The sequence below is a fragment of the Enhydra lutris genome, unplaced genomic scaffold, assembly GCF_002288905.1.
Source record: "Enhydra lutris kenyoni isolate GAN:26980312 unplaced genomic scaffold, ASM228890v2 scaffoldscaffold20, whole genome shotgun sequence".
Classification (NCBI taxonomy): Eukaryota; Metazoa; Chordata; class Mammalia; order Carnivora; family Mustelidae; genus Enhydra; species Enhydra lutris.
In genome coordinates this window covers 4570290-4592481 of record NW_019154104.1, presented here as the reverse complement: position 1 = coordinate 4592481, position 22192 = coordinate 4570290, and the positions used below count along the sequence as shown (strand labels likewise).

The 22192-nt window shown below is 47.9% G+C and overlaps 1 protein-coding gene across 1 annotated transcript in view; it reads left to right on the top strand.

Annotated features, from left to right (window-relative positions):
* LOC111148542 (D-glutamate cyclase) overlaps positions 1-22192 on the top strand; it is a 75736-nt gene that overhangs the window by 11810 nt on the left and 41734 nt on the right. The window lies entirely within an intron of this gene.

The following is a 22192-nucleotide window of genomic DNA, read 5'->3' as shown; positions in this document are numbered from 1 at the left end:
ATTTCTTAAAGTAAATATCTTCGGAGGTGCTGAGTCAGAGACACAGTCACCACCCACCATACTAATGCACACCACCCAGCTGTGAAATTCACACTACTGTGTCTCCACCCACCAGATCTGGTGTCTTTTCAAACTAGTACCAACCTGGACCACACCAAGTGCCTCTAACACTCAGGCATGGTGACTGGAAAGGCTACAGTAAGACTCTGGCTCTCTCTTGCTGCCCTCTCCTGGCTGGCTCGTTTGTTGACAATTTGCTGTGAGTCCTGGTGGAGTTCCTGTGGATCATGATACCTCCCTGTCCGGTTGCTGGTCTGCAGACTTGTCAAAACCTGTACTGGTAGACTCTTAACACTGGTTGTGATGGCCAAGTTTATTTCTTGTACATAATAAGCTCCTGAGACTTTTTGAATGCAGTATTATATAAAAAGAAGAGTTAGCTAGACTGCAAGCATGGTTAAACAAGCATTATCTCGCTGCATCCTTGCAATAACCACAGAAGCACCATCCCTCTTGAGTGTTCAGCATTCCCCTTGTGCAAGTGATGATCTTGAGACCCAGAGAGATTACATAACCTGGCCAAGGTCCACAGGTAGTAGGGAATGGAGCTGAAGCTTGGGATTCAATCCTTACTGATCTGACTGTAAAACCCAAGCTCTTCATCTGCGACCCAAGGTTCTCTATCTTTGGTTAGCTGTCTAAATCAGTGGGAATCCTATGGAGCCAGAAGTTTGCAATTTTATAAAGCACTGTGTCCTGGGGATCTATACTTTGAGAGTGCCGCCTCCCATAAACAGAGAACTGCTTCCAGCAGAAACAAAGAACCATTTGACAGAAGCCTTTTAACCAGAAGCCTCATCCTGGGGTGGAACAAAATGCTGGGCAGACCCGCCTTCTCTGAATACAGGAGGAGATGAGAAGAATTGATAACATGTAGGGCATTTTATCTCTTCCTGTCCCTCGGGCTTCCCTGCCCCACTCCCCGCCTTAGACACAGAGAAGTGCCGCTCATTTACCGAAAGAGGTAGAATATTCCCCTCCAGTTGACAAAGAGCCTTGAGCAAGTGTGTGCTGGTTATACGAGAATGCTTAAAACCTCAGGGGGAGTCTGACTGTTCTGAGGAACAGTGTCACCTCTTAATTGAAAAAATACAGACTGAACCACCCAGCAAATCCCCTTTCCTTTCTTTAATAAGTTAGACCCAGGGCTCAGGCTGTCAGATCTGGAACTGTTCACGGCTTGCTGGGCAGAGACAAAAGGAGAAACACTTCGTTATAATCCAAACACAATGAACTTGCCGTGAAACAAAGCAGCTTGGGCCATAACCATTCCTCCTCGGTACGCTCTGGCTTTCCAGCTGCGAATCTATGTTTGGCCAGGAAGGGGATGGAAAGTTCTCCCCACCTGGTGGCCCATGTTTCCTTGAACTTCTCTATCTCTTTGGCTCCTGGGTAGGGCTGGCCAGCATCCATGGAGCAAGGGTGTGGACACACACCTATGTGAGAACCAGCCGCTGGTTCATGCCCAGCAAAGAAGAAATATAACAGAACAGAGCCAAAAGGATGCCATGCATTGCGCTGGGTGTTCGATACAATGGAATCTTCCCACAGCCCACAGAGGTGTTGGGATTAGATCATCATTTGACAAATGAGACAACCAAGGCACAAATACACTGAGTAACTTGCCCAAGACAAGCCAGATAATAAGAAGTAGAGCCAGAAATCGAACCCAGAGTCCTGGCCCCTTCCGTGTGCCATAGTAAGGGACCCTGCCCTCTGTGTTTGTTCTTCGGGAGAGAGCTTACACTTTCAGTCCAAACAGGTTCTGCTCACAGGCCTTGGCGAAAGGCCACTTGCCCTTGGGCCCAAGAATAATGTAAATACAGTGAGCCATTTATTAAAAATGAGAATACATATGTCAAGCACTTTGCCCAGCACCTGGTACTTCTTAAATAACTCAGCAGATCTCTGGGCATCGTCGGGCCCCTGGCCAGGGTGTTCCTGGCTGTAGGAGGTTCCCTTGGCCACTGGGTAACAAACACATCCCACGTGACTCCAATGGATGGTCCAAAGAGGAAGAAAACATGGCTTTGGACTCAAGAAAGTTAGAATCCTAACTGGGGAATTAAAATAATTTCATTTTTAGAAAAAGGAATAAAAGCTTACTCATAGCCTCCCTATCACACAGGGTCCTCATTTCTAGTCCCAATCTCACCAACTAATAAACAGGTAGCCATGGAGAAAACTTCACCGGGGCCTCATTGTTCTCGGTGGGAAAAATGGAGACACTACCAATTTTATTGTGAAGCTTCCACGCATGGTTGAGTCCTGAATAAATAGCACACAGGAGCCCAGGGGAAAGGAGGTAATGGGATTCGTTGGGCTTTCTTCAAGAGCTAGCTTGGGAACTGAGGTCTGAAGGTGATGGCTGCTTTGGAACTCCCAAGAGGAAATCATGTTCGTGGTGCATTTTTCCTCGTGTTATGGAAAACCCAACTCAAATTGCTTTACACCGAATGGGATTTATTGACCTCTGGACCCAACAGAGTCAGAGGGGGAGCCCATCTGAGACGCAGTGTGGTCCAGGGGTTCTAAAGCCATCATGGCACCGGCACCAGGTCTGGGTGGGGCTTTGGCCGTCACCCTTCATGTGTCTGTTCTGCCCAGAGGCTGGTCTTGCTTAGGAAAGTTAGATGACTGGAGCCGTCCAGGCCTCACGTCTACAGCCCCTGTGGACCTTCTGTTTCCCATTCGCAAGACAGTCCCAAGGGACATTCTGATTGGACCCACAGAGGCCCCATGAACCACTCCCTGGACGCGGGAGATGGAAATATGTGATCGCCTTACCTCCGGCCACAGGCTCCGTCCCCAGCACCTTGGAGGGGGGTCCAGTTTCCTGGAAGCACATGAATCCTCAAGTGGAAAGTGCGCCCTCTTGGGGGGTGGGACTTGTCAGAGAGATAAGCATTGTAGGGAAATTACATCGGGGAAATTACTTTTACAAAATAAAAGGGACAAGTAGGGGCGCCTGGGTGGTTCAGTCAGTGAAGCATCTGACTCTTGATTCCAACGCAGGTCGTGATCTCAGGGTTCTGAGATCGGGCCCCATGCAGGGAGTCAACTTGAAGATTCTCTCTCTCCCTCTGCCCCTTGCCCCTCCCCAGTGAATAAATAAATCTTAAAAAAAAGAAAAGAAAAAAGTCACAAATAAGACATGTGTGAGAGTGAGCCCACCATTTTGTTTGGCAGAGTGTTCTTGAGAGGTGGTGGTGAGGGAGGGCAGCCAGCAGAGGCCCCGGAGCCAGCCATGCCAACCCCAGAGGCCCCAGAGTCAGCCATGCCAACCCCAGGCCTGGCCTTGGGTGAGTTTGGGAGTTTCAGCATCTACCAGGACCTCAGCAAACTCAGGAAACACACCGGTTTCCTTCTATTATAAAGGCTAACCCTTAATTCATTAAAGAGAGTATTTACTTCACCTTAAAACATTCAGTGGGGGAACAGAGAAGAGGGGAGCCCACCAGGTGCTGACTCTGGGCTGGAGGCTCTTCCTGCCTCTTCTCCTTGAGTGCCCCAACCTCCCTCTGAGACAGGAAACGCGACCCCATTTCACGGATGGGGAAGGAAAGGGAAGGGAAGTTGAGTCACTCAGGCAACAGATAGGCAGAGGGGAGATTTGAGTCCCCAGGGGCTGCTTGACTCCAAAAGCCCACAAGCAGAGAACTGGGCTGGGATTTTCTCCTGTTCAGGGGGATTTCATTGTCCTGTGTGTCCCAGTAAATGCTAGGCTGATGAGCCTTCTGCCTGGCGACACCTGCTGTGAAGGGTGAGCTTGTCCTTAGCCACGTGTGTGCCCAAGGACACTGAGGAAGGTGGGGGTCTGGAGGCAGGGGGCAACTCAGGCCCAGGGGCCCTGCTCATACCTGCCCCACCAGGATGGAGGCAGGAAATCAGGCTGGGGAGAAATAGGGCAAGCTGAGCACCCTGTCCTGGCCTTTGTCACATTGTCACCGCCCCCCTCCTCACAGCTTCCTCTCGAGCAGCTCTGCATTCTCTGTTGGTGCTCTACACACAGTGTTTCCTCCACACTCTCAAAGCTCTTAAGGCTGGCAATGCCCCCATTTCATAGCTGGGCAAACCGAGGAAAAACCGTGAAGGCTGAGGTCACAGGAAGTGGCTTGTCCCTGAGGGCTGTGTCTTCTGCTCCCCGTGTCATAGATGAGCACATGAACCCAGGCCTCAGAGGTGGCCCCACGGATGTCACAGGGCTGGCAGGTGCCCGAAGCAGGATTCAGACTCAGACTCTGCTGGACTCCAGAGCCTGGTGTGAGGCCTGGCTGGAAAGGATGGCCCGTAACTTAAGGAAAACCTTCTGGGAAGCTGTTTGGCCTCATGGATCTCCCCCTGGAGAGTGTCCCACATGCTCCCAGAGAAGCTCGTGGTCCACTTTGTTGGAATAAGCGCGTGTCCTTTCCTGGGTCATCTGTGTACACTGATGTCACCATCCCTCTCCCCTGTGCCCCACTTTCCCCGCCTTCCCCAAAACACCTCCCAGGAGGCCTCGAACAAACCCTGGGAGGAGCCATTTCAGAGAGGCTGCCTGGGCCTGGGAGTTTTACCCCCCAGGGCAAGTGAAGCGCAAACTCCCCAGAGCCTCGCGCCACATCACCCACAAGATGAGGCGGATGCTGAGACCAAGGCTTTTATTTTTCAAAGCCGCCTCCAACAAAATCGCGGAAACCAGGAAAGCATGAGGTCTGCATGAGCACACGAAAGGTCTGACACCAGCTGCGGGAGAAGGGGACTGACTGCGGAGAAGTGGATTGCCCCCCTTTCCTTCAGGTTCTGTTTTTAGCCTGTGTTTTTCAGAGCAAGTAGGTGCCATGGTGACAGGTACCATAGAAATAGATGGGGCACCCCGCCTAGTGTGGGGCTGCCAAGCTGTTCCCATGGAGATGCACCAAGAGCTGGGGAGCCCGGGCTTCGGCTGTGTGCTGGCTGCCCACCCGCCAGGACCCCCCCAGGGGCCTGGCACACCTGCCAGCCGCTCGGTCAGGGGAGAAGGCACCACAGGAGGCTGGCCCGCAGAGGCTCCTAACTCTCTCCCTGTGACTGTCCGAGGTCTCAGTTGGCATCCATCCAAGGGCACCAGTGGGGGCCTTCTCTCTGGGGATCCCACTGGACCCCCTTCGGGGGATTGGCCTTTGCCCAGCACGGGGAGCACCGAGGCCAACAGTGGCCTCTGAAGTAACGCCTTGCCATCGGCAGTGCGCCGTCCCCTGCAGGGTCCCTATCCTGCCCATATGTGGGACTGGCATGAAACTCGGTGTCTGTTGATGGGCAACAAGGAGCTCGCGTTGTGGGCTCTGGGTCCCGAATGGTTGGTGTCAGGGATACTCATAAAAGGAAACCTCCGAGAATCTCAGCCACGACCCAGTACAGGGAATGGCATCATCCCGTCTGAGAGTGTGTTTCTCAGTTCGTGAAAGCTCCGGCCATCAGGACCAAGGCCCGGCCTTGACTATTTCTGGACACGGCCTTAATGGGACCGAAAGACCCTTTGAAACAGCGGCCCAGGCCATCCCAGGGCGTTCACACAACCGTCTCCGCACAGCTGTTGAGAGACGTACGTAAATGAGACGGGTCCAAGCTTAGCTCATTTTTACTTGGGTTTACACAATTACAGTGTCTTCTGAAATGTGACCCATAGATACATATGTCCTTTAAAGCTGAATTGTACTGGGCCTGGCATAAGAGGGTTAAGTCTAAAGGGCTTGTGTTATTCCAGCTGCCCCACAATATCTGTTCTGGAACGGGGCTCTAGTCCTATAGTATTTGTTGCCATACAAGTACGCTATCAGGTGGCACGCTTCCTTAAGGGAAGGGCAAGTATAATTCTGGACTAATGTATGGTTCTCAGACCAATCATTCCAAGAACGGACCAACTAAGAGTCAATTTTACTCTCAAAGACACACACACACACGCCCTAACAAAGGAATTAAAAAAAAAAAAAACCTTTAATAATCAATACCTCCATCAACTCATAAATTATTGCCAAGTAGTTACAGATTATGAAAACCGTAGAACTGGAAGCCACTAAAGAAGGGTCTATCCTGGGGACCCTAGGTGGCTCCATCGGTTAGGTGTCTGCCTTCAGCTCAGGTCATGATTCCAGGGCCCATGGATCGAGCCCCGCATCGGACCCCCTGCTCAGCAGAGAGTCTGCTCCTCCCTTTCTCTCTTTCTGCCTCTCCCCCTGCTCGAGCTCATGCATTCGTGCTCTCTCTCTCAAATAATAAATAAAACCTTAAAAAAAAAAGTTTCTTCTGGCATGTCTGGCATTTGACACAAAGGGACCATGGCCCAAAATGTCAAAGGGTTTTTCTGTTTGGGTCACCGTATCTTCTTCTACACTATGCCAGAGTATTACCACTAGGCAAGACCTTTCCCAGCAGTGGAAGTGCGTGGAGCCACCAGCTCCTCCAGCCAGAGAGTTGTGCCTACTGTGACCCTGAAGTAGGCTTGTAGGTCATGCCATTGGTTGAGCTGTGCAGTGACATTAAAGCAACTGTTAGGTTTATCCCTAGTATTCACCTATGGAACTACGTGACAGCATTTACTGTTACTAACATTGTATACTTAACCTGCATCTGGATGGCTGTGTCACAATGGCTGTGGGAATTTGCTCTGACAGAGCATTCCAGTACCTCCATATTAAATATGCAGACACGCGAGTTCTAGTTTTATAGGGCCAAGCAAACTATGAAACAGAAGGATTTGCCTTGTTTGCCCATAGCAATCTCATACCTTGGAGTTCTGCCACTAGGTTGGATTGCTTTATTTAGCTAAGTAACTGAAAGCAGTTTTACTTTGAAGAATGAGCTCTCAAATATTCTATAACTCTCTAAGAATGGACATTCACAGTTTGGCAGAGAGTTTTTCCTAAATTTCTACAGAGTCGTAAAGTTACTGCTTGGCCATGTGAAGCATAGACATGAAAATTTTCCTTTTCCAAGATGCACTCCTTCTCACGGAGCTGGAACAGGAACCCTGAGCTGGAGAATATTTGACACTGAATTCAAGACACACACCGACACCTGTGTCACTTTTCATAGCAACAGTCCGAAACTGAACATTTAATGTGAATGCACCTTAACAATCACAGTTTCCTTTGTTCAATTTACATTTCATGTTGTAGTAAAACTGATAGAACATAAAATTTACTCCCTTAACCAGTTTTACATGTACAGTTCAGTGACATTGAATACATCCATGTAGTCCTACAACCATCACCACCCTCCATCTCCAGAACTTTTCATCATCCCAGACTTACAGTCTGTTCCCAATAGACTCTAACTCCCCATTGCCCCCAACCCAGCCCCTGGCAACCACCCTTCTACTTTCTGTCTCTGTGAATTTGACTATTCCAGGTACCTCTCATAAGTACCATCATACAGTATTTGTCCCTTGTGGTGGGCTTTTTTTACTTATCATAATGCCTTTTTTCCCTTAAAGATTTACTTATTTACTTGAGAGAGAGAGAGCACGAGTGGGAGGGGCAAAAGGAGAGTGAGCGAGAATCCCAAGCAGACTCTGCACGGAGCATGGAGCCTGATACAGGGCTCAATTCCATAACCCTGAGATCAGGACCTGAGCCGAAACCAAGTCAGATGCTCGGTCAACTACACCATCAAGGTGCCCCACTCATCCTAATGCCTTTAAGCTTCATCATTGTCATAGCATCTGTTAGAATTTCTTCCCTTTTAAAGGCTAAATACTATTCCATTGTAGGTATATGTCACATTTTGTTTAATTACAATTTAATTTTTCAATACTTGTTTTCATCATTTCTGAATTTTGAAACAATCACAAAGTGACAGGAAAGTTACCAGGGTGGTACCAAAAAAACAACAACAAAAAAACCCTCTTTTTTTTTTTCTTGAACTTCTCAGGAATAAGTTGTCCCAATAACTCCATCATCTTCTAATACTGTCCTATGTTTTTCCTACAAAGACACTTCCCCACCTAACCACAATACTACCAATTTTTGCAGTCGTGTCTTTTACCACAAGAGGATCCAGTTCAAAATCCCTCTTGGATTTAGGTATGTCTGTTTAGTCTCCTTCTGTCTAGAAGGACAGCTTCTTGGTGTCTCCTTGACTTTCATGATTTTGACACTTTTAAAGATCACAGACGTTATAGAACATCCCTCAGTTAAGATCAGATTTAAGTTATGCATTGTGGCGGGAATATCGTAACAGTGACTGCCTTCTCCTTGTACCCTACCAAGGGATCTGCCATTTTGGTTTGCTCCTATACTTTGACCACATGATCAAGGTGGTGTCTCCCAGGTCTAAAGATAAAACTAGTCTTTTCCTCTTCGTAATGGATAGGTATTTTATGGGGAGGAACTTCGAAACTGTGTCACTATCTCCTTCCTCATCAACTTATATTACTTCTATCTCCACATGAATGTATGGATTCCTGTATTAGTTAGTGGGTTATATCCATTCCCATCATTATTTAATTTAAAGCTCACACTGTCCCCAATTTGACTGCTGTTATCTCTTTCATTCTGTGTCCATTCTGTATGGCCCCATCATTCTTTGAGCATGTCCTTACTTTCTAACACAACGAGATGTTCTAGGCTCATCTTCCGACTTCCTGGCCCTGGTTGTGGAATCAACCATTTTCCCAAGGACTCCTCACTCATTTTAATGGAAGATGGTATTTTGAATCCAAGAGTGGGACACCAGATGGGCTCGTGCCTATTGAAATGTTGCTGCTCCCAGGCAGAGCTAAGGAATATATGTTTCCCTGCATGTAGGTGCACACACACACACAGATACATGCACACGTGGGTACACTCCTTACCCTCTGATGCTACATACTAGGCCACCCTTCTCTGACCCTAGGAAGCATCCCTCCTTGCCCTGAATCAGGCAGTGACACCACAGACCAGGCCACCCTCCCTGGGGTTGTCCTTCTCATCACTTGAGCTCCAATCCCCTGCTTTGGGCCACCATGGCTCCCTCCTTCTCTCCCCCACCATGGACCTAATGACTTTAGGTAGGACTGGATTGTTTAGGAAGGGGAAGTAAAAGGGACGACCATTGGCTTTGGTTGAGAAAACTGTTTTGTTAACAATCTTTTTGCTTATTGGGAGCATGCGTATCTGACCTCTTAGATAAACAATACTAAACATGACTGCCAGAATTTCCCCTGATCTTTTGTCTCTGTGATTATAATGAAGCTAAATGTATGAATTATTTATTACAGTTAGGATGCATCTTCCATATGACGGCATCTATTTCCAAACGTACCATTGTATTTGGGCTGTCATCAGCCACTCTCCTGGCAAATATTGAGTAACTCCCATCACAAAAATTTATGAGTGAAGAAAAGTTCTATACACCTACTTGCTCTGCTCTTTCATTATCAAGTTGTAGGACTCTATGCAAGGGACCCAGGGGCCTCGAAAGAAACCAGAGATGGAGTTTTGTATTACTGCGAATTGGCTTGTGCTTGTGAGTAAGTGCGATACTCCTGGCAGGGCTGTGAACATCAAGGAAACGGACTAGGTCTCCTACTAATTTTTTCATACCCTTCAAAGTCAGGGGCTAAGCACCATCCTGCTTCTGGTGTGGATGCTCCCCGTGCTTGTTAGCCGACAGAACCATGATGACTTCATCATGGCAGCGAGGGAGAAAGGGTGTGAGTTTCAAATGCTGATGGATGTTATCCTCCTTGACCTCCTTGATCTCAAATTCCTGCTTGCGATACTTGCTTCCCTGGGTTTCTGAGTTGTATGGTTTCTCTCCTGCCTCCTGGGCTTTCTCATCATGGTTGTCTTTGTGCCTGTCACTTGCTCTGCTTGTCTCCCCCAACAGCGGACTTTTATTGGGTGTTTTCCAAGATACAGTAAGGAATAAAGCAGATCAGAAGTCCTTCTCTGGCAGAACTGAAGGGAAACAGAAAGCCTCCTTCCTTAGCCACGTGTGTGCCCAAGGACACTGAGGAAGGTGGGGGTCTGGAGGCAGGGGGCAACTCAGGCCCAGGGGCCCTGCTCATACCTGCCCCACCAGGATGGAGGCAGGAAATCAGGCTGGGGAGAAATAGGGCAAGCTGAGCACCCTGTCCTGGCCTTTGTCACATTGTCACCGCCCCCCTCCTCACAGCTTCCTCTCGAGCAGCTCTGCATTCTCTGTTGGTGCTCTACACACAGTGTTTCCTCCACACTCTCAAAGCTCTTAAGGCTGGCAATGCCCCCATTTCATAGCTGGGCAAACCGAGGAAAAACCGTGAAGGCTGAGGTCACAGGAAGTGGCTTGTCCCTGAGGGCTGTGTCTTCTGCTCCCCGTGTCATAGATGAGCACATGAACCCAGGCCTCAGAGGTGGCCCCACGGATGTCACAGGGCTGGCAGGTGCCCGAAGCAGGATTCAGACTCAGACTCTGCTGGACTCCAGAGCCTGGTGTGAGGCCTGGCTGGAAAGGATGGCCCGTAACTTAAGGAAAACCTTCTGGGAAGCTGTTTGGCCTCATGGATCTCCCCCTGGAGAGTGTCCCACATGCTCCCAGAGAAGCTCGTGGTCCACTTTGTTGGAATAAGCGCGTGTCCTTTCCTGGGTCATCTGTGTACACTGATGTCACCATCCCTCTCCCCTGTGCCCCACTTTCCCCGCCTTCCCCAAAACACCTCCCAGGAGGCCTCGAACAAACCCTGGGAGGAGCCATTTCAGAGAGGCTGCCTGGGCCTGGGAGTTTTACCCCCCAGGGCAAGTGAAGCGCAAACTCCCCAGAGCCTCGCGCCACATCACCCACAAGATGAGGCGGATGCTGAGACCAAGGCTTTTATTTTTCAAAGCCGCCTCCAACAAAATCGCGGAAACCAGGAAAGCATGAGGTCTGCATGAGCACACGAAAGGTCTGACACCAGCTGCGGGAGAAGGGGACTGACTGCGGAGAAGTGGATTGCCCCCCTTTCCTTCAGGTTCTGTTTTTAGCCTGTGTTTTTCAGAGCAAGTAGGTGCCATGGTGACAGGTACCATAGAAATAGATGGGGCACCCCGCCTAGTGTGGGGCTGCCAAGCTGTTCCCATGGAGATGCACCAAGAGCTGGGGAGCCCGGGCTTCGGCTGTGTGCTGGCTGCCCACCCGCCAGGACCCCCCCAGGGGCCTGGCACACCTGCCAGCCGCTCGGTCAGGGGAGAAGGCACCACAGGAGGCTGGCCCGCAGAGGCTCCTAACTCTCTCCCTGTGACTGTCCGAGGTCTCAGTTGGCATCCATCCAAGGGCACCAGTGGGGGCCTTCTCTCTGGGGATCCCACTGGACCCCCTTCGGGGGATTGGCCTTTGCCCAGCACGGGGAGCACCGAGGCCAACAGTGGCCTCTGAAGTAACGCCTTGCCATCGGCAGTGCGCCGTCCCCTGCAGGGTCCCTATCCTGCCCATATGTGGGACTGGCATGAAACTCGGTGTCTGTTGATGGGCAACAAGGAGCTCGCGTTGTGGGCTCTGGGTCCCGAATGGTTGGTGTCAGGGATACTCATAAAAGGAAACCTCCGAGAATCTCAGCCACGACCCAGTACAGGGAATGGCATCATCCCGTCTGAGAGTGTGTTTCTCAGTTCGTGAAAGCTCCGGCCATCAGGACCAAGGCCCGGCCTTGACTATTTCTGGACACGGCCTTAATGGGACCGAAAGACCCTTTGAAACAGCGGCCCAGGCCATCCCAGGGCGTTCACACAACCGTCTCCGCACAGCTGTTGAGAGACGTACGTAAATGAGACGGGTCCAAGCTTAGCTCATTTTTACTTGGGTTTACACAATTACAGTGTCTTCTGAAATGTGACCCATAGATACATATGTCCTTTAAAGCTGAATTGTACTGGGCCTGGCATAAGAGGGTTAAGTCTAAAGGGCTTGTGTTATTCCAGCTGCCCCACAATATCTGTTCTGGAACGGGGCTCTAGTCCTATAGTATTTGTTGCCATACAAGTACGCTATCAGGTGGCACGCTTCCTTAAGGGAAGGGCAAGTATAATTCTGGACTAATGTATGGTTCTCAGACCAATCATTCCAAGAACGGACCAACTAAGAGTCAATTTTACTCTCAAAGACACACACACACACGCCCTAACAAAGGAATTAAAAAAAAAAAAAACCTTTAATAATCAATACCTCCATCAACTCATAAATTATTGCCAAGTAGTTACAGATTATGAAAACCGTAGAACTGGAAGCCACTAAAGAAGGGTCTATCCTGGGGACCCTAGGTGGCTCCATCGGTTAGGTGTCTGCCTTCAGCTCAGGTCATGATTCCAGGGCCCATGGATCGAGCCCCGCATCGGACCCCCTGCTCAGCAGAGAGTCTGCTCCTCCCTTTCTCTCTTTCTGCCTCTCCCCCTGCTCGAGCTCATGCATTCGTGCTCTCTCTCTCAAATAATAAATAAAACCTTAAAAAAAAAAGTTTCTTCTGGCATGTCTGGCATTTGACACAAAGGGACCATGGCCCAAAATGTCAAAGGGTTTTTCTGTTTGGGTCACCGTATCTTCTTCTACACTATGCCAGAGTATTACCACTAGGCAAGACCTTTCCCAGCAGTGGAAGTGCGTGGAGCCACCAGCTCCTCCAGCCAGAGAGTTGTGCCTACTGTGACCCTGAAGTAGGCTTGTAGGTCATGCCATTGGTTGAGCTGTGCAGTGACATTAAAGCAACTGTTAGGTTTATCCCTAGTATTCACCTATGGAACTACGTGACAGCATTTACTGTTACTAACATTGTATACTTAACCTGCATCTGGATGGCTGTGTCACAATGGCTGTGGGAATTTGCTCTGACAGAGCATTCCAGTACCTCCATATTAAATATGCAGACACGCGAGTTCTAGTTTTATAGGGCCAAGCAAACTATGAAACAGAAGGATTTGCCTTGTTTGCCCATAGCAATCTCATACCTTGGAGTTCTGCCACTAGGTTGGATTGCTTTATTTAGCTAAGTAACTGAAAGCAGTTTTACTTTGAAGAATGAGCTCTCAAATATTCTATAACTCTCTAAGAATGGACATTCACAGTTTGGCAGAGAGTTTTTCCTAAATTTCTACAGAGTCGTAAAGTTACTGCTTGGCCATGTGAAGCATAGACATGAAAATTTTCCTTTTCCAAGATGCACTCCTTCTCACGGAGCTGGAACAGGAACCCTGAGCTGGAGAATATTTGACACTGAATTCAAGACACACACCGACACCTGTGTCACTTTTCATAGCAACAGTCCGAAACTGAACATTTAATGTGAATGCACCTTAACAATCACAGTTTCCTTTGTTCAATTTACATTTCATGTTGTAGTAAAACTGATAGAACATAAAATTTACTCCCTTAACCAGTTTTACATGTACAGTTCAGTGACATTGAATACATCCATGTAGTCCTACAACCATCACCACCCTCCATCTCCAGAACTTTTCATCATCCCAGACTTACAGTCTGTTCCCAATAGACTCTAACTCCCCATTGCCCCCAACCCAGCCCCTGGCAACCACCCTTCTACTTTCTGTCTCTGTGAATTTGACTATTCCAGGTACCTCTCATAAGTACCATCATACAGTATTTGTCCCTTGTGGTGGGCTTTTTTTACTTATCATAATGCCTTTTTTCCCTTAAAGATTTACTTATTTACTTGAGAGAGAGAGAGCACGAGTGGGAGGGGCAAAAGGAGAGTGAGCGAGAATCCCAAGCAGACTCTGCACGGAGCATGGAGCCTGATACAGGGCTCAATTCCATAACCCTGAGATCAGGACCTGAGCCGAAACCAAGTCAGATGCTCGGTCAACTACACCATCAAGGTGCCCCACTCATCCTAATGCCTTTAAGCTTCATCATTGTCATAGCATCTGTTAGAATTTCTTCCCTTTTAAAGGCTAAATACTATTCCATTGTAGGTATATGTCACATTTTGTTTAATTACAATTTAATTTTTCAATACTTGTTTTCATCATTTCTGAATTTTGAAACAATCACAAAGTGACAGGAAAGTTACCAGGGTGGTACCAAAAAAACAACAACAAAAAAACCCTCTTTTTTTTTTTCTTGAACTTCTCAGGAATAAGTTGTCCCAATAACTCCATCATCTTCTAATACTGTCCTATGTTTTTCCTACAAAGACACTTCCCCACCTAACCACAATACTACCAATTTTTGCAGTCGTGTCTTTTACCACAAGAGGATCCAGTTCAAAATCCCTCTTGGATTTAGGTATGTCTGTTTAGTCTCCTTCTGTCTAGAAGGACAGCTTCTTGGTGTCTCCTTGACTTTCATGATTTTGACACTTTTAAAGATCACAGACGTTATAGAACATCCCTCAGTTAAGATCAGATTTAAGTTATGCATTGTGGCGGGAATATCGTAACAGTGACTGCCTTCTCCTTGTACCCTACCAAGGGATCTGCCATTTTGGTTTGCTCCTATACTTTGACCACATGATCAAGGTGGTGTCTCCCAGGTCTAAAGATAAAACTAGTCTTTTCCTCTTCGTAATGGATAGGTATTTTATGGGGAGGAACTTCGAAACTGTGTCACTATCTCCTTCCTCATCAACTTATATTACTTCTATCTCCACATGAATGTATGGATTCCTGTATTAGTTAGTGGGTTATATCCATTCCCATCATTATTTAATTTAAAGCTCACACTGTCCCCAATTTGACTGCTGTTATCTCTTTCATTCTGTGTCCATTCTGTATGGCCCCATCATTCTTTGAGCATGTCCTTACTTTCTAACACAACGAGATGTTCTAGGCTCATCTTCCGACTTCCTGGCCCTGGTTGTGGAATCAACCATTTTCCCAAGGACTCCTCACTCATTTTAATGGAAGATGGTATTTTGAATCCAAGAGTGGGACACCAGATGGGCTCGTGCCTATTGAAATGTTGCTGCTCCCAGGCAGAGCTAAGGAATATATGTTTCCCTGCATGTAGGTGCACACACACACACAGATACATGCACACGTGGGTACACTCCTTACCCTCTGATGCTACATACTAGGCCACCCTTCTCTGACCCTAGGAAGCATCCCTCCTTGCCCTGAATCAGGCAGTGACACCACAGACCAGGCCACCCTCCCTGGGGTTGTCCTTCTCATCACTTGAGCTCCAATCCCCTGCTTTGGGCCACCATGGCTCCCTCCTTCTCTCCCCCACCATGGACCTAATGACTTTAGGTAGGACTGGATTGTTTAGGAAGGGGAAGTAAAAGGGACGACCATTGGCTTTGGTTGAGAAAACTGTTTTGTTAACAATCTTTTTGCTTATTGGGAGCATGCGTATCTGACCTCTTAGATAAACAATACTAAACATGACTGCCAGAATTTCCCCTGATCTTTTGTCTCTGTGATTATAATGAAGCTAAATGTATGAATTATTTATTACAGTTAGGATGCATCTTCCATATGACGGCATCTATTTCCAAACGTACCATTGTATTTGGGCTGTCATCAGCCACTCTCCTGGCAAATATTGAGTAACTCCCATCACAAAAATTTATGAGTGAAGAAAAGTTCTATACACCTACTTGCTCTGCTCTTTCATTATCAAGTTGTAGGACTCTATGCAAGGGACCCAGGGGCCTCGAAAGAAACCAGAGATGGAGTTTTGTATTACTGCGAATTGGCTTGTGCTTGTGAGTAAGTGCGATACTCCTGGCAGGGCTGTGAACATCAAGGAAACGGACTAGGTCTCCTACTAATTTTTTCATACCCTTCAAAGTCAGGGGCTAAGCACCATCCTGCTTCTGGTGTGGATGCTCCCCGTGCTTGTTAGCCGACAGAACCATGATGACTTCATCATGGCAGCGAGGGAGAAAGGGTGTGAGTTTCAAATGCTGATGGATGTTATCCTCCTTGACCTCCTTGATCTCAAATTCCTGCTTGCGATACTTGCTTCCCTGGGTTTCTGAGTTGTATGGTTTCTCTCCTGCCTCCTGGGCTTTCTCATCATGGTTGTCTTTGTGCCTGTCACTTGCTCTGCTTGTCTCCCCCAACAGCGGACTTTTATTGGGTGTTTTCCAAGATACAGTAAGGAATAAAGCAGATCAGAAGTCCTTCTCTGGCAGAACTGAAGGGAAACAGAAAGCCTCCTTCTGTGTGTGTGTGTGTGTGTGTGTGTGTGTGTGTGTGTGTGTGTGTGTGTGATTTTTTACCCCCATTTCAGAGGAGCAACAGTTATGGACCCCCGGAAGGGTGTTGAGCCTGGCTGGTTCAGCCCAGCAAATGAAGGGTTAAGGCACCCACTCCCCTTCAGGGTTCTTGTCTAGGAGGGAGACTTTCTGGATGCTCATCCTTTAGCAGGCCTCCCCTCTCCTCTGCCAGCCTCCTACTTAGCTTGCGCTGTGGTCCAGTCCCCTACCTGTCCCCGGAACCTTCCTGGTAAAAGGCGAGTCTTACGGAGTCCCTCTACCATGGAACACCATGACTTCCCTTCACTCTTGGATCGCCCAGGAGCTGACTTCTGCTTGCCCTCCCAGCCCCTGCTCCGCCACCTACTCCCTTACCTCAAATATTCCAGCAGCACAGGAAGCCCGTTCCCTTCACAGGCCTTCCTGCTTTTGCTCATGCTGTCTCCTGGCCTAGAGAACCCCCTCCCCACCCGTCCGCTAGTCTGACCCCCACTCTTGCTGGTAGACCCAGCCTCTTTCCCTCCTCCCCTCCCAGTCCACGTGGCCCGGGAACGCTTAGCATGTGGTGTTGCAGCTACAGAAGACAGATAGGGCGGTAATTATGTGCTTCACGTCTGTATCCGGGGATGGTAAACCCCCCGTGAGCGGGGGCGGAGGCTGTCTTCTTCCCCGAAGTCCCTGCCGCAGGCTGGGTGCCAAGTGACAAACAGGTGGACCTTCCAGGGTGCTAAGTGTGGATCCCTGGCTAAGAACTGTTCTAAGACCCTCACATGTGCCAGCTCCTCGGATCCTTCCCACCACTCAGTGGGGCACAGATTGTTATTAGCCCCGGTTTACGGAGGAGAAGGTGGGCATGGGGAGGTCGGTGATCCCCTGCCGAGTGTGGAGGCAGGTTTGGGATCCTCACAGCCTCCCTCATCATCTGTGCTCTCTACCACCTGCCTGCTGGATGACAGTTGGAGGATGGATTGTACCTGGGACACCTAGCGGTCATCCAGGAAGTGACAGCTGTCATTGTTATCACCACGCTGTCCACTCTCCCAGGCGTGCAGGACTTTTACATGGGGATAAGTTTTGCTTTACTCACCTCTGTGTACTCAGTGCAACCCATACAGTAGGAACTAAATAATGTTTCCCAAATGAATGAAAAACTTATGACAAACGTATAAGGAATGACTTCATATTTATTATTATTTTATTAGTATTATTGGATTTTAGAGAGGGGGAGAGGGGTGGAGGAGAGAGGCAGAAGGAGAGAGAGTCTTAAGCAGGCTTTGTGCCCACAAAAGAGCCCGATGGGGGACTCAGTTTCGCAACCCTTGAGATATAACCTGAGCTGAAATGAAGAGTCGGATGCAGGGGCACATGGGTGTCTTAGTCAGTTAAGAATCTGTCTTTGGCTCAGGTCATGATCTCAGGGTCCTGGGATGGAGCCCTACATTGGACTCCCTGTTCAGTGGGGAGTCTGCTTCTCCCTCTATCCTTCTCCCAACTCATTCTCTCTCTCTCTCTCTCTCAAATAAATAAATAAATATCTTAAAAAAGAAAAGAGTTAGATGCTTAACCAACTAAGCCCCCCAGTGCTCCCAGGAATGATTTATTTGATCATAATATTTTATTTCTTTATAAAGAACCTAGTCCTGGGGTGCCCAGGCAGCTCAGTCGGTAGAGCATATGACCACAGGTCTCAAGGTTGTGAGTTCAAGCCCCACACTGGGTGTAAAGATGACTTTAAAAAGATCTGATTCTAACTTCTTTATATATGTTTAAATTAAATGTCATTTTTTAATCACATAATATGTCCATGTTGTCCCACTCAAAGGTGCAGGAAGGATAGATGCAAAAGATACCTCTTCCCTCAGGGCCACCCCATGGCACAACTCCAGAGGGTGCCATTCACATAAAATACAGTGTGGCAGCCACTGCTCCTGCTCAGGACCCCATCCACCTAATTTCCCTCTCTACAGGCAGCTCTTCTCCAATCTTCCAGAGATCGTCCAATACACTCAAACGCATCATGGGTGTTATTCAACATAGAATAACCTTGCCTTGTGTTATTCATTTTATCCATTTTCCATTGTTCATTTTATGTCTTTGGGAAATTGTTTCTCATGAAGTGTATAGACTAGCCTCATTCTTTGTAATGGTCACATAGTATCTCTTTGTATGGTAGGGATGTACCATAGCTTAGTTACTCTTCTATTTAACCAGTCCTCCATGTATCTGATCAACCTCTATTAGGTTGTTTCTAAATTGTTTCTATTACAAATAGGGCTGCCATGTGCTCCTATCATTTGGCCCCACTGCTTGAGCACATCTGGAGCATGCCTTCCTACAACTGGATTACTTGGGTAAAGCAGAGAAATGAATTTCTAATGGTGGAATTTCAGTTATCTGTGACAGGCATAGCTGAGATATTTTTACACTGATCTTTGGGGCGTGTCAGATTCTTCTAAGGAACTGATGGGCTGTGGGCCCCTCTCTGGTATATTCGAGGCTAGAGAATGATATTTGTGGACCTGAAGTTTGTTATTCTCTAATAAGAAAAGAATTCACAGTGTAAAGTAGCGTCTTAGGGTCCAACCAGTGCTCACTGATTAGTCCCTTATTTAGAGTAAGACCTCACTGGGCATTGAGGCACCTGGACCACTCAGGGCCACTCAGCAGTGAGTTCACTGGAGGCCCTGATGGAACGCCTGAGAAACTTCACTTTGTGTGGTCTAATGGTTTGAACCCATTCTCTACCTTTGAGTTCAGTCCCCCCAAAACACATAGAGACCCAAGAGACTCTGGCTCTGGAATCACCTTATGTGGGAAAGGGGAAGGTCCCTGCTATTCCTACTGAGGATGTGATTCCTTTTTTTTTTTTTTTTTTTTTGGAGAGAGAGAACATGAGTGGGAGGGGCCGAGGGAGAGGGAGAGAGAATCTGAAGCAGACTGCTCTGAGCAGGTAGCCTGACATGGGGCTCAATCTCACGACCCTGAGATCATAACCTGAGCAGAAACCAAGAGTGGGATGCATAACAACTGTGCCATCCAAGCCCCAGGATGAGATTCCTATTAATACAGAGGATGGGGCGTCTGAGTGGCTCAGTGGGTTAAAGCCTCTGCCTTCGGCTCAGGTCATGATCCCAGGGTCCTGGGATCGAGCCCCACATCGGGCTCTCTGCTCAGCAGGGAGCCTGCTTCCCTTCCTCTCTCTCTGCCTCCCTTTCTGCCTACTTGTGATCTCTGTCTGTCAAATAAATAAATAAAATCTTTTTAAAAAAATACAGAGGATGGATGGTGGGATCGATGGATGGATGGATGGATGGATGGATGGGATATGTATATACATAGACATAGGAAGGTAGAGTCAGTCAAATAAGCATGCACTTAGACTTTGTTCTTGGGGTTGAGCTCTACAATTTACTAGTTATGGGATTTCAGGGAGTTTCTTTGGTCTCCCCAAGACCCATTCCTTGTCCATAATGGGGTTAACAATGTCTTCTTTGTGAAGCAGTGATGAGGAAGCAATGGTTGTAAACCAGTGAGAAGAAAGGGTCTGGCTCACAGTGGGTTCTCGTATATGGTGGGTTGGTGACTGCTATCATTTATTACATGATCAGGCATTCTCTGGTTGGTGTAGTGAAGGCACTTCTCTGGCAGGAGCCAATGAGCACGCACTTCACGCCCTGTTTGACCCCTGCCTCCAGGGGATGACTCTGTAAGGGAGGGGTCTCGTCTTCTTTCCCTCCTGACATACTCAGTGGATGGTATTTGTGTGCCGGGCACCCTCCCAGTGTGCATTTCACAGGGCAGGATTTCAAGCTGCCCTCGTTTATCTTCAGGTCAGGAAAGCAACCTTATTAAAGGAATGACCTAGATCCACCTACATTTATATTAAAACAATAAATAAAAGAGAAGAAAAAAAGAGAAGGTTTGGGTGTTTGGGCTATAATTTATTGGCAAAACAGCACCCCGTTCCCACCGGCTATCTTCTTGAGTGATAATAATGAGGGGAAAGGGCTCACAGGTACCCCTGGGGTCTCTCATTTTGGTAGGTTTGGGGTAAAATCCATTCTCTTCAATAGACATGAGGTGAAGGCCATTATCAGTGTGGTCTGGCCACTGTCCCCACCCGATTATGGAATGGTTCTCTCTTTGACCTTTGCTGAGTTGCCTGCCTGAGGTGCTAAGCCTTCTGCTGTGACCCTAGGGGAACCTCAGACATCAGGCCTGCAGCTGGCCGAGAGGTCAGGCCTGCCACATCCAGGAGGGCTCTCTCAGCCCAGCGGGCAAGCTCAGGCTTGACCTGTGGAAGCAGCTGCTTTAACACTCAGTATCTTTCCCTGGGGAATGGAATCCTACCTGGCCTGATCCTCCAGGCACACAGCCCCCTCAACCCTATGGGACCAGCTGTTCTCTCCTCTGTGTCCCTGAAGCACTTTGTTCTGTAGCCATGAAAGCACTCACCATCGGTTTAAAATACATCTCTACCCTTTCCAGGGCAATGATTTCTTACATTTTGTTTGTTATAGAGTTTTCATACAATCTCAAATTCTCCATTAAAATGGCAATGGGGTTCGCATGGTTTTCTATCTATGAACTTGGAGTTGAAAACATACATTGGTGGTTTGGAATCTCATTGGGGTCTTCTCTAGATGGAAAGGGTTGTGGAGGGGTGCCTGGGTGGCTCAGTCTGTTAAGCATCTGCCTTGGGCTCAGGTCATGATGCTGGAGTCCCAGAATTGGGATTGGGATTGAACCCCGCATCAGGCTAGCTGCTCAGCAGGGAGTCTGCTTCTCCCTCTTCCTCTCCCCTCTACCCCAGACTTGTGTTTTCTCTCTCTCACTCATTCACTCTCTGTGTCTCTCTCAAATAAATAAATAAATTCTTTAAGAAAAAAACACAGAAAGGGTTGTGGAACATCCTGCTTGTCCAGAACCTTCACTGTGGACACTGCCCTGGATTCCTGCTGTCATCCATTCTGCAGTCAGCTAGTCATTCAACGAACACTAAACTCCCACTTTTGTGTCAGGCACGGTGCTAGGCACATGGTATATTGAGAGGTAGAAGACTGGGCTGTGCCTTGGAGGCTGACACGATGTGACTGTCTAACTCTAGATTGTTTTGTAATTGAAGTCTAGGTGACATACAATGTTGTATTAGATTCAGGTGTACAAATACTGATTCAATAATTGATATGCATTACTCAGTGCTCACCATAAGGGTGATAGTCACTGCCTGTCAACAACACAGGACTGCAATGTTATTGACCATATTCTCTATGCTGTACTTTTCACCTCATTTTTTCCCTTTCTTCACCTACCTAGCCCTAGATTTTAAAAATAAAACTGCCAGCTATTTTACCAGCAAAAATGGGCCTATTTGGAGATAGCAGAGAATTGCAATTCAGGGCAAGCCAGTTGTGGCCAAACCACAGGCAAGTCCAGAGGCGAGTCAGGGGGGGAAAGGAGAGAGGTAGCTCCTTTCCAGAGAAAGGCTGTTACAGAAACAAAGAGTCATTGGAGTAAACTCGGGGTTGAGGCTCCTCATTGACTGGGCTGTTGTGGGAGAGGAGGAAACCTTTCTTCCTCCTACTGGGGTGGTGAAATGGGAGCTCAAATCGAACTTGGGAAGTGCAAGGTGGAGGGCTTCTGTTGGGTGGGCCAAGGGTAGGGTGCGAGAGCGCCCCCTGCTGGCCGCCCAGCTCCATTTTTAAACCAAACTATAAACCAAAGTAAGCCGAAGGTTTCGTTTTAAAAATTTTCACAGGGAAGTCAACATACAGGATTCCTTTCTGGGTGTAATTTCCTAGAGCTTGGACACCATCTCCATATTTAAAAATCTACAGTATTTTATTCATTCACCAAAAGTCTCTGTGAGGCACAGTACCTAGAGTCGTGGGGGCGGAGCAGGGAGTATAAGGCAGAAAACATGAAACCTGTTCCTTCTGGGCACCCAAATCTAAGTAAGAGGAGTCACACGTGGGCAGAACATCTGGCCTCTCGTTTCGTTTGTGAGTGCACGTGGTATGC